At 45.7% G+C, this 13,033-nt stretch overlaps 1 protein-coding gene across 1 annotated transcript in view; it reads right to left on the bottom strand.

Annotated features, from left to right (window-relative positions):
- The window catches only part of PASD1 (PAS domain containing repressor 1), a 50,289-nt gene extending 37,664 nt beyond the window's left edge, over window positions 1–12,625 (bottom strand). Inside the window, exon 1 of the mRNA XM_066202424.1 lies at window positions 12,588–12,625. The gene's annotated coding sequence lies outside the window, so the exon portion shown is untranslated. The remainder of the gene's footprint in view (window positions 1–12,587) is intronic.
- Between the last annotated feature and the right edge of the window lie 408 nt (window positions 12,626–13,033).

Raw genomic sequence — 13,033 nt, 5'->3', positions numbered from 1 at the left:
AGATACGGTCGCCAAGGGGGAAAAACACCAAACATCCAAAAAATCTGTGTTTCAGCTGCCCTGGAGAACGGCCCTTTGGGCTGAGAATAGCTCATCATGGCACCACTTAGAGACTATGATTCAAAACATTTTCTGTGGCTACCAGACCTTCTCCATAGATGCCTCTTCTGGTTTACTGTGAAGGAGACAGATGACAAATATAGCCGGCAAATGTATTTTGGACAAAGTTGTACTCATTTGTAGCATTTGCATTAAATAACATGAGAAATCTGATGTGACAGAAAAGATGTTGGCCCAACTGTAATTCCTTCTCTGGTACACCAACTATTGAAGTTTACAAGTTTTTATCACGAAGAATTGCTGCTGCTTATGCTGGTATTGCTAATAATATAACTGATCTTGGTAATAAAATAACCGGGGTATTTTCTCCTATTTTAATCCCCTCCCCCCAAGGTTTTCTGTCTCTTCTCTGAGGTACTTTTAACTTCACATCCAACATTCTCTTTTGCACTATCTTGCCCACGTCACTTCTCAACTAGCTCCTCAAAAGATGGTTACTTGTTTTGAAAGCTTCAGGAATAAAGGAATATTTAAACAATTAACTGCAATCATATTCATCATCCTGCATGGTACCATGGACGTATAATGAGAAAGGAAAACTTTCCTTCAGGAAGAAGGAAAGATAACACAGAAGATCCACAGATCTCTCTCTCTCTCTCATTACTTTCTTATCTTTTTCAGACTGCAAATATGTCAGTCACTGGAACACTTTCATACTAGGTCATTGTTGTTACACATATTATGCACAAAGACCCAAGGCCTCATTCTGTCGTAGATAAGCTATTCACACACATCCTTTTTTCCTCCCTTACAGTTTATTTGCATGGCTGGCTGGATAATCAGCCATAATAACAGAATATGACTCAGCATGGCTGAATACCACCAAGGCCAGCAAGATTCCTGACAAACATCTACACAGGAGCATGAAGCCAGCAGCAGGAGTTAAAAACGCCCGTGACCTTTAGCTGGCAGTCCCAGTTTCCTCAGAATTCCACAGCACGTTTGGGAGGCGAACATCATTCCTTCCTTAGTGCACTGCTTACGTGCCCATCTGCTAAAAATCACAAGCGAACTACGCAGAGGTTCATCTGAAACTCAAACAGGGAAAACAGTCAATTAGGCAGAGAGAAAAGCCAACTTCCTCCTTCCTTTCCTTCGTCTCAGCAGCTTTTCTGCAGGAGATCAGTAGTGAGGCCCTTACCTACTTCAAAACTGGCATTACACCCACGCTGATTTAATGTCGAAGTTTCTTCCAATTTCATTCGGTTTCAACAAGTGAAAAGTGCAAAACAAACAAGAAATTAAAGCCGTGTCCTTAATTATTGCTTACCTAGAGCAAGCACGTCAATGCGAGGCAGCCACTGCCCGAAGGGGCACAGAGCCCCTAATCCTGGCTCAGGCCCCACACAAGGGCGGTGCTCACCACCACACCAACCTGGCAGTGCAAAGCCAAGGCAGAGGATGGGTGCTCAGGCTGTCACCTGCCTGTCCAAGCCAGAATTTACTCCAGGAACATCTCTCCCAGTGGCAGAAATCCCCAGCTCTGAGCTCATCCTGAGGACGAGCGCTGCACACTAAGCTGGGACTGAGCTGGCCGCGTCCATCAGGGGGAGGGATGTCAAGGATTGTGCTTCTCCGCCCTCGTGAGAGCCCACCTGGAGTTCTGCGTGCACCACTGGGGTCTTCAGCACAAGAAAGACGTGGACCTGCTGCAGGAAGTCCAGAGAAGGGGCACAAAAATGAGGAGAGGGCTGGGGCACCTCTGCTCTGGGGACACGCTGGGGTTCTTCAGCCTGGAGGAGACATGGCCCTGGGGAGACCTCACTGAGGCATTCCAAGAGTAAAGGGAGCTTATAAAACACAGGGAGAGATGCTTTTTACATAGGTAGGTATTCATAGGACAAGGGGGAATGGTTTTGACTAAATCAGATTAGATTTAGATGTTAGGAGGGAATCCTTCACTCTGAGGGTGGTGAAGCACAGTTTGCCCAGAGAAGATGTGGATGTCCATCCCTGGAAGTGTTCAAGGCCAGGCTGGGTGTGGCCCTGAGCAACCTGGTCTAGTGGAAGGTGTCCCTGTCCAGAGGGGTTGGAATTAGATGATCTTTAAGGTCCCTTCCAACCCAAACCTTTCAATGATTCTCTTTGGCTGCCTTCAAAGTGAGCCCCTGGTTATGACCAGTGCCATCACAAAATGTGATCCAAAGTCCCTGAACTTATTTCTTCCACACTGAAGTTAAAATGAATAAGAAATCAAGTACAGTGCCACAAAATGCTTCTCTTCAGCCTCAGAAGCTTGTTTACCATCGCTGTAGTAGCTGAGCTGCTGAATGAAATATTTACAACTATTCATGCAATCAAACTCATTTTCCTTAGGAAATAACTGATTAGGTATCTCACATCTGCTCCTGCCAAGGATTTAAGCCTCTGCTGATCCCTATCCAGACCTGACATGAATGTTAATGTTTTGGAAACCATCATCCTGGATTGGGAGGGTGATGACAGCCTCCCTGGGTCTGCTGCTGGTTTACTGCAGCGGGGAATTGCAATGCATCTGCAGCTGAAGGATGACACAACCAGCCCACAGTTTTCTCTAACCTTCTGACCCAGGCCTTGGGAAGCCTGGCAAGAGTCAGGAGCTAGAGTAGATACAGAATTATCTTGAGAATTATCTTCCTATCCCTGTCAGAAGTTTTTAATATCTCCCAGCTGCTTGCTTCCTTTACGCAGAGTTGCAATCCTGCTCCACCACGCTGCAGCATTGCATGTCACCTTCTCACCAAGGTTTCCCCATCGGGGCCCTTTGATGGAAGTTGCTGCAAGTGTTGCAAGGTTGTGAGAAAAATCAGCTGCTAATAAAGCTGATTGACGTTATACCCTCATAAAGCATGATGTTCTTGTCAGGAAAGACAAAAAATAATTCCAAAATTTTCTCAAATAAAAGCTGCTTCGTGGGTAAGGAGTCAATGCCAATGCACTATTAGAGAGAGAAATCTAATGTTTACTTAATCTAATTCATCCAGCAATCCTCTTTTCCACCGGAAATTTATCAAAAGAACTCACCAAAAAGAAGTAGGGAAAATAAGTATTTATCTAAATATGCTCCTTATTTCTGCAAGAGCAAGGGAGAAAACTCCTTTCCTCTCAGGTCAACTGCAAAGCTCAGCCACATTGGGCAAAAAATTCCAACGACAAAAGGGATGGAATCTATTACTCCTTCTGGTAGGGGTGATAACTGGGCTTCGTAAGTTCTGACAAGAGCAACTAGGTCAAAAGAAAACTTTTGGCAACACTTATCAAGTCTCACCTCAAGGTCAAGGGATGAAAAAAAAAAAAGTGAAATAAATGAACTTTGGCCTGCAGATGACCTTGTACAGCTGTAATTCAAATAGAAATGAAGCCTATGCAAGTGTCTGAAGAGTAATCTCTGAAACAGTCAGAAATGCTGCACGCAAGTAGATTTCAAACACAATCCAAAGAAGATTAAACTGGCAATTCATCTCTCTTAGGACTCCTATACATCATAAATAGGCATTATGCCTTCTATGGAAAGCAGCTCATTATCTGATTTATTCACCAATATCTCTTCTTATTCAAACAATTCAGACCAGACTATATTGGAAAATCCCAGAAAAAATTCCTCAGCGCTGCAACTTTTGAAATAAGTTGATGATTTATAAAATATCACTTACTGTACAACCAAATTTGTGTTTCTTAATATAATACACTATCTCTGAGGACAATTTTAAAGAAAGATGCTATCCCAGCTGGATCATTTATTAATATTCACATGCTTTCCTTCAGACAAAAATCAAAACACAGAAGTTGTTCTTGTTGGCATTAGTCTTTTCTTCATCTCCCAAGTGAAAACAGAAATTCTGCTCTAGTCACAACAGAGTACTACCAACAAACTCATCATTCTAATCCTTCAGACTGCATTTGAACACTCCCTGCCCTTTTAACTATGAATATATCCCGTATAAGGAATTCAGCTCCAGATTCAAAACAAAAAAGTTCTGGGAAAAAAAAAAGTTCTGACTCAGCCTCGTTTCAGGTTTACAAATGGCTTAGTGGCAATTTTACTCCATTTTTTTTTTTTTTTTTGCAATTATTCCTCCCCCATTTTAGGCAACGGATCTTTGCCCTTTCCAGACAATACACCAGGATTATTGCAGAATCACATACACTTTCCTTCTAACAACCTCCTTCTGGGAGCCTCTCCTTCCACACTCTGAATTATTTCCAGAAAGTCGAAAAAACAGAATTGCAGACAATTTTCCCGTGTCAAATAATTTTCAGCAAGGCTGCCTGACTTCTGCAAACCTCCCCAAATAATGGACTTCAGCTCCAGTCCCAGCGAGACACAGACACCAGGAGGTCTTGCTGCTGAAAGGCCAAGTCCCATGAGATGAAGATGGCTCACATCATGTCAAAAAAATGAGATAAAAAAGTGCTTTCTCAGAAGTCCACGCTGCAGCAGAATGAGCAAGAGGAATTATCTGCCCCAGTTTGCCAGGACTGGCACTCAGGGGCCAGTGTAAGCTCCCCGTGCAATCACCCAGCTCCACATCACTGCTGCCGTGTGGGAGGTGAACCCCAGAGCTTGTGACGGAAAAGAAAACGCAGTAACTCACTTTTCCTATGTTGACACATTGTCTCCGCTAATGAGACAGCTCAGCCCTCTGCATAAGCAAAATTAAACAGAAAATGTAGGTGTTAAGATTAGCACAAAGAGTTTGTTTTATTAATACTTCCTGCTGTGCCCTTTCCATGGAGAGCCTGCCCCAAAAGGAAGCCATTACAATTATTCAAGAGAAAAGGCAAACTATTAATACTCATATTTCATAAATACATCAGTAGTGGAGTCAACCCAAGTCCTACCTCTTTGTCTCGTGACTCATTTAACACACACACATTAATACATCACTTAATAAAATGCGATTGGAGGCAGTTTGATCAGAGTGAATGTTTTTGAGTTTCTGTAAATTGAGCCAGTGTGCACTGCACTCAGAGACAGGACGAACAGGTTTATGGTCAAACTTCCTCGGCAAGGGGTGTAACCCTCCCCAGCTATTAGAGCCTCCCTAATTGCTGCCTTTGCTGCGACAAGCCAGCAGTGGACCAAACACACAGCATCCTCCTCTACACATAAACATCTATTTGCAGCTTGTGCAGCAGAGCTCCAAACAGCCTAAACCCAAGGACCGACCCCCAGGGACATCCATTTTTCCCTTCAGCTGATACTTTGGGAGAGGCCCCCACAAAGAAGCTGGTGGAAGTTCAACCTTTGTCTTCATCAGGGCCAGGGGTTCATCTCATCCCCTTCAGATAAAGCCTCGGCATTGGCTTGAAAATCTTCCTACAATGCTGCCATGCCTATGCAAAATTCCAAACTACCTATAGGCAATGGGAGCTCTTATCATTGCTCATTAATTATCCAAAAAGTGGTCTACTCAGTATGTTGTTTATGATCACAACTTTATTGTCCAGAAGCAATGCACTGCACTGTGCATTAAACCAAGATCAAAGTAGGCTGAGGCCAGAAGAGAACCAACAAACCTTATTAATTTAAGCATGTGTGCATGCGTGTGTTTGTGGGCTGAACAGATGAAGCAAGAGAGGAGATTAGCATTTTTATGGATATGATTCCTGCCATTGCTACATACTTGAAAATCTTGCCTAGGCTCGGGCAGTTTGTAAACAAGAATAAACACACCTACAAATATCTCTGCATTTATCTATTAGTCAATCAGTTAATCAATCTGCCTATAAGTGACACTCAACAAAGCAGCTCACATTTACTTATAGGTGAGGGGGAACACCTCAGTGATCCTTCCAACTCAGAATATTCCACAATCACGGGGAGACAGAGCAGGTTTCTGCTGAGCTGTGATGCTGCCGCTGGATAAAGAGGGGTGAAGCCTCTGCCCAGAGCCAGGGCACAGAGAACAGTGCAGCTACCACACAGCAGCCAGCCCAAACCCGGGAACTCGGTGTAAAACTCTGAAAACACATTTCTGTTTCACACAACAGGCCCCTGCAGAGCAGCCCTGAAGAAGTGAGGTCCCAGAAGCTGATGGAAGGTGACGTGCAGGGTGGCAGAGCTCTCCATGGCACAGGAGAGCGGTGCAGGGAAGACCAAATCCTTTGCTGTCCCTGCCTGCTTGGGATACCAGGTGACAGGGATCCAGCAGGAGGGTGGGATAGGGGTCCCAGCATGCCAGCTCTGAACAGATCAGGCAGCAAATGTGCTGCAGGCAGTTGTTAGCCAGGGTCACCTCTTTGATCATACCCAGAACGTGCCCGTGGCCACAAACCACCCGACGCTCACCTTCCACCACCTGCGGCAGGAGCCCAATTCCAGCGGCACAGGTGTGTGTGTCTGTCTGTGTGCGTGTGTGTGCATCAGCCCTCCAAAGCCCCAGCTCCAAGGCCTTGCTCTGCTCCTTCCCTCTCTCCCAAAGAAAGATGTTTTGCAGTGCTCTCCGTGGCAATGTTTAGCCAGCCTCTCGGTTACCATAGCGTTATGCGCTAGAGGAATGTCGACAAATTAATCAATTGTACAATTGTGTTTGCCTAAGTATACAAGTCAGTCAGATGATTCAATGCATTTCAACAGCTCCATGGAGTTTGGTTAACACACTTCCTCTTCTGCCATCTCAGTGTTACCCTCGTTGGCGCTGACGTTTTTCAATATTTCAATTTCCCTTTATGGGCAAACTGGCAGGTAGGCGATCTCTGCTGCAGGCTAAGCTGAGCTGTTTTTCTTCCTTTCCTTTCCTTCCCTGCTTCATTTCTGTCCTGTTTAATCTACTTCCTTCTCTCTTTCTTGTCATAAGATGGACCTCATACATTCAACTTTACACTAATCACACACTGTGTTTTTAAAGTTACTAATTCATCACTAATGGTCAGCAGTCACTTCTTTCTTCTAGATTTTATCCCGCGCGATTTAGAAAATTTTGCTCTAATCAGCATCAGAGCAGAGATGACACAGAGTCCAGGTTTCCAACTTATTTTAGGAACACCAGGTTAAAAAGGGAACACCAACCCAGCACCGCAGTCTTGGAAAACAACAACATCTCTTCGACTTGCCAAGCAGCACCAGGAGCCCGAGAACACATCCTCATGTCACACAATAAACTTATGACACGCATAAGAAGCATGTGAGATTAAACTGTTCTGTGACACAGCAAAGGGCAGGTGAAGGTCACTGCCAGTACTGCAAGTCCATGGAGCCACACATTTACACCAGCAACAGATCCCAGAAAATACACCACGAAGTATAATAAGGTTGCTGGCAATACAGTCTGAAGGAAAAATGTCTCTGGCCCAAAATCTGATGAACAGGTTGAACCAGGAGCATCCCAGAAAAATCTGCAGGTAATTGTGCCTGTCTGATGCTACTAGGAGTCTGCACTGCACATTTTCAGTGTCTAGTACTTGAGATGAACTCGGATGTGGGAGAAAAAAGATTCAAACCCGCAGCAACAGAGAAAATTATTTTTTGCCTCATCTCCCAAGAAAACAGCAGAAGACTCGATACATGGGGTTAAAAGTGCAAACAAACAAGATCCATTCTCCTTTCAAGCATACATTAAAAATATGACTACACTGCAGACCAAAGAACTAACTCTGCAAATGTAATTTCCTATCTCCGGGAACTCTCTAATTTAATTGTATAATCTCTTTCATAAGATTATCAAGATCTATCTCAAAACTACCCTAATTGAAAGACTCTTATGCAACTTCAGTCCTTGGGTAGCTACAAGCTTTCTTCTAATTCCCCACCCAAATTTATTCATGACCAATTTAGAAAATTTGACCTAGTACAGATGCTATCTTTTAGCTTATTTTTTCTGCCCTCTTGCTATATAGTGCCAACAGTGTGTAAAATACCCCAATGTAGACTGTCCCTTTATAGTTCACCTGGCCAGAGCTAAACAAATGATGCTCTTTAACCTCACTTTGTACAACAGATGGTCTGTTTGTGTAACCACATCTCTATCCCTCCTACCACTGTAATTTAATGTTTTCTTGACAGGGGTGTCCAGAACTACGCAAAACATCAGTAAAATGCTCCAAAAACAACGTGGAGCTCTTGTATCTACACCCTCTGTGACGATTTGTACAATGATTGTATCACATTTCCCTGAATTTCTCAGATTATTTTCCTTTGGTATCCAAGGATGCCAGTGGTCCCTTCACCAGCTGCATCTCAGTGCTTAGCCCCAGCTATCTTCTGAGCAGCCAGTGCATCCACATCTCCCCCTTCTGTCATGGACAACTGATGAGCTCCTGTTTCACACTGGAAATTCTTGTTACTGGTCTCCATGCTTACAGCTTGACTTGACTTTGCACTCAGCACTAGTAAATGCCATTTTATGTCTATCACTCCCAATCAACAAAGTCATCTAAATTCCTCTCGTGTGATAAGCTGATCCTCCTCTCTTACTGACAATACCTCCCAAGTTTTTGCCATCCCACGCAGCTGCTGGGCACAGGTCAGAGGAATCCATCCAACAGGTCCAAGGCTGGTCCCAAGGGAGCAACACCACCAATCTCCCTCCATCCTGATGACTTCCTCTGAATGCCTCTTCCCATTCAGACAACTTTATTTGCATGCAATGGTTGTGTCTTTTCTTTTCTACCTTTCAATTCTTGTCTTGAACCGCAATCTTCATTTTAAGCCCTAATGTCCTGTGGGCCATGGTATCAAATGCTTGGCTTTAGATAAATGACATTCCTACCCTACCCCACCTAAATAATCTGTTGTACAAAAAAGATGTTAGATTAGTCTAGCACAATCCATCTTTGATAAAATCTTGCTGTAATTTAGCCTGCTTCCTCATTATTTCCATGTCTAATTATTCTTTCCTACGAAATACGTCATGAGACGCTGGGCACTGTTGTGTTCAAACCAGCTGGCCTAACATTTCCTGCATGGCTTTTTTATTTTCTGACTCTCTAGGGACTCCCTGCAAAGGGCACAAATGCTGGCCCTTTTCTGCATCTGAAGAGCCATGGAAGAGCCTTGCTGCAAACTATGCAAAGCCTTGTGCCACAGTATTCCAGGATTATTGGCACCTCTTCATTTGTCTCACCAAGATATTTAAGTTTTGCCTGTTTTCCCTGGGCTTTTTTGAAACCTTTGCTATGAATAGCTTTCACTTGCCTGCAGATTTGTCAGTAATTACACTCTGTTCCAGATTCTACAGAAGGTTCTGCTTTCATGAGAAAGTTGTGTCATTATTTAGAGACATCAGTTCCCCTTCCAGTTTAGGCATGTCTAATTTCAGTTCTGTGCAAATTGACTAAGTGCAGGTTTTGGTTGAACCCAAATAAGCTCGTTTGAACCAAAATAAGAATGTCCTTATATAAGGTCACATCGGGTTAATCAAATCACTTTAAAAACAGACTTAAACTAAATCGGTGTAATTTCCCCATGTAGACAAGGCCAAAGACAATAAAGGAATATGAAGTAGGTCAAAGTCTCTCATTAATTGCACAGACCTTTGTGGTTTGACTGAATTTGGTGATTCTGAGGCTGGGCAGATGTGCAGCCAGCAAACCCAGCTGTGCACAGAGCTCTTGTTGGGGCCTGCCACCACTTCACCTCCCTTAAATCTTTTAAGTGAGACTGGAGTAACAATAAATAGGGTCGTGCAGGACTTTTCTACAGGGACATTGAGCTCCTTGAGCTTTAGGGCCACAGGGCAGAGAGGCCGTATGCTTTTGGCCACACCAAAGCAGCAGTGAAACAAGGCAAAAAACCAGAACGACCTCAGCCTGGGCTGAGGATGGGACAGAGCTGGTGGAGCTCCAGCCAGGTGAGCCCATCACCAGGGCCATGCTGCTGGGCACAGAGCTGCTCTCACATCGAGCAGGGCACGGCCCCAGCTGGGCCAGGACTCACTCAAAAGAAGGGTGTCACCCAGGTCCTAATAAATAAATAAATAAATAAATAAATAAATAAATAAATAAATAAATAAAAAATACAGTTGTTGTACCTGCCTGACTTCCCTGACAGAGACTTGCAACTGAAGGGATGGAGAGGTCTATCAATAATACCAGAAGACACTGGTTCATACTATTTTGGTTTTTGTCAGTTTTACTGTTCTGTTTAAAGCCACATTATTTCACTGGGATCTGTAACTGTTCCAGTACAAGCCCGAATTCAGTTGTTCTGATATAGGCACATCGCTTATTTCTCCAGACTTGAAAGAATGATCTGTGTTGGCATTAAAAACTTTGTAACATTACATGTGAATCTTGGGGGGTTGAGTAATTTAGGACAAAACAAAGCAACTTCTGTGCACAGACAAGCCCTGGCTCCAAACTGTAAAGACATCCCACCAATATTTTGATACTACTAATGAGCAGAAGTTGGATCTGACATCAGTATCTCCGCAATGTAATGCCACTTCCTCCATCATGAGACTTTAATTATGAACTACTCATTTGCTAATTTTAATCTTTAACTCTGAGCTATTTTCGTGTCCTTGATGTATGTCTTAAACCAGAAAAATAATTTAACACAGATATAGTTTCAATGGCTAAAACCCAGGAACCATCACATATCTCACTGAAGTTTGCAGTTTATAAAAACACTTCAAACCAATTTTACTTTTTTTTTCTCTAAATCAAGTAACTGTACTCCACAGCTTGGAACATTCAGGATAAGTGAGCAGCAAGCAACCACTCCTAAAGCCATTTTCATTTTTCCTATTACCTCTTCCATAAAAATTCTAAAGATTCGGTAGTACAAACGTTTAGCCCAACAGATACGAATGCCTCCCTTCCACACAAATTTCAAATTTTGGCTTTCTCTGGAGCTTCCTGTCCTCATTAGTGCCTGCTCTATTTGTCAGGGCTCCATCATCTGCAGAGTCCCGAGTGCTGCTGTTCTGGTCCTCCCTGCTGCAGCACTGACACACTGGCTCACTCTGATTAGCACATTACAGGAGAATGAGCCACTTTTTATTTTTTTTTTAATACAGTTTCTTAAAAAATCCCAATTCCAAATGTATTTTTCCGACTGAATAACTACGGTGAGGGCTTGCAGCCTAGGAAGTTTATAAAAATTCCACAAATTCCTAACCAAAACACCACGTTGTCAGACATTCAGCACCAGGGCTTCGCACTGCACTGCGTACTCCAGAAAGTGTCTGCTGCTTCAAACAACATCCATTAGATCTGTGAGGACCCTAAAGCCTACACATCAAACCCATGAAGAGCTAGCTGTCTCTTTAAGCCAAATTCACATTTCCAGAGCTAGGGATTAGCCAGCAGTGATCCAGAAAAATAAGGACAGGGGACAGCACCGGCACACTGCTCAAAAAATGAAGGAAGTGACTCCTCTAAGATTTTCTCATGTATACGCCAGAACGTCTCATCCCTCTAGTGAAATCAGCACCGCAGCTTTCACTGCACACAGCAAAATAAACTTCAGCTAATAAATAACCCTACCCTCCTCAGGCAGGTAAGGCATGGGGCGTTTTAATAGCTTTGATTTCAGGGACATTATTGCCGGCGCCACTCCCCTGCTGAAGGAGACAACTTTATTCAGGGGTCAGGGGGAGCTGGCACTCGGGTGCCAGTCCTGTCCCCAAAAAGGGACTGATGTGCTGGACTTGTCCAAAACGCACCGAGCAGGGACGCGCTCTGGGATGGCTCGGGAGCCTCCTGCCTTCGGGGTTTGTGGCACTCCACAAAGGACTACAGCCGTCCAAACCGCGTGTGACACCTCACTGATGAATCACACAGGGCTCAGCTCCGACCTGCGCTTCCAGTGCCAGCTCCCCACAGCAATCACTTCACAATTCCTGCCACCAAGGACCAAGGCGTGGAGTTATCATTCACAAATCCATGTCTGAAACAGGTGAGGGACTTTCAAAGCCTTCTTAATTCCCTGCTTAAAATGTAAACATCCTGTAAAACCAAACGACACGACAACCCTGGTGGGAAGAATGACTTTTCAACCCGGATTTTAGACGCTATCTTAGGGCGCAAGACGCATTTCGGAGTTTTTTCCCCACACTGTTTTCAGTCAAACACACTCCTTGAACGACGAACTTCCAAGACAGAACGAGAAGCCTGAGATCAGACCCATTAAAAAAATCGGTTTCCCTCAATCCCAAATCACCGCAGCTCTCAGCTGCGCTCAGCCCGAGCGGCTCCGCGGGCGCTGAGGGACGGGGATGTCGCTGCCCGGCCTCGGGATGCTCCTGCATCCCGATCCCGGAGTCCCCATCCCGCCTTGCCCTCCACAGCCAGAACCCCCCGCACACCCTGCGCCCGTCTTGACGGTACACGGATTTTTTAAGGGGAAAAAAAAAAAAAAATAAAAATCAGAGGACTTGCGGCTGCCAGTTTTCCTTCTCAGAACTTACCTGGGACCGTCCTGGCAGAGCCCCACGGAGGCAGCGCGGAGCGGCGAGCGCAGCGGGGGCTTCTCCCGGGGGCTGCAAGAGCCAGGACCCTCCCGCAGCCCTCAGCCCGGCCCGGTCCGCGGGCCCCGTACGTACCGTCTAGGGAGATGAAGATGAAGATGCGCGTCCCGGAGCCGCTCTCAGTGCCATGCCCAGCCCCGGCGCGGTGCCCCCCCGGCCGCAGGGCTCACCGCTGGCCGCGGGGTGCCTGTGCCCGGCGGTGACATGGCATGGGCGCGGCGGGCAGGGCGGGGGGCAGTGCCGGCGAGGGGGTCGGCGCGCACGGCGGGGGTGCGCGGGCAGCGGCGGCGGGACTTGTGAAACTCGGTCTTGTGGCGGCGGCCGGTTGTGTAACGAGGCGGGCAGGGCCGGGCCCGGCCCCCCGGCACTGCACAGGCGCGATGCTTCCCCGCCCCGCCGCCACCGGCACCGGCACCCGCCGCTGGCACCGCGGGCACGGCGCGGGGCGGAGCGGAGCGGAGCGCACGGGAGGAGCGGCGCGCCTCAGCAGCGCACCTCGCCTCCGCGGGGCAGCGGCGGTG

The sequence above is a fragment of the Chamaea fasciata genome, unplaced genomic scaffold, assembly GCF_029207755.1.
Source record: "Chamaea fasciata isolate MVZ Bird 193981 ecotype frontalis unplaced genomic scaffold, bChaFas1.0.hap1 SCAF_22, whole genome shotgun sequence".
Taxonomy (NCBI): Eukaryota; Metazoa; Chordata; class Aves; order Passeriformes; family Sylviidae; genus Chamaea; species Chamaea fasciata.
This window is presented reverse-complemented; position numbering and strand designations above follow the sequence as displayed.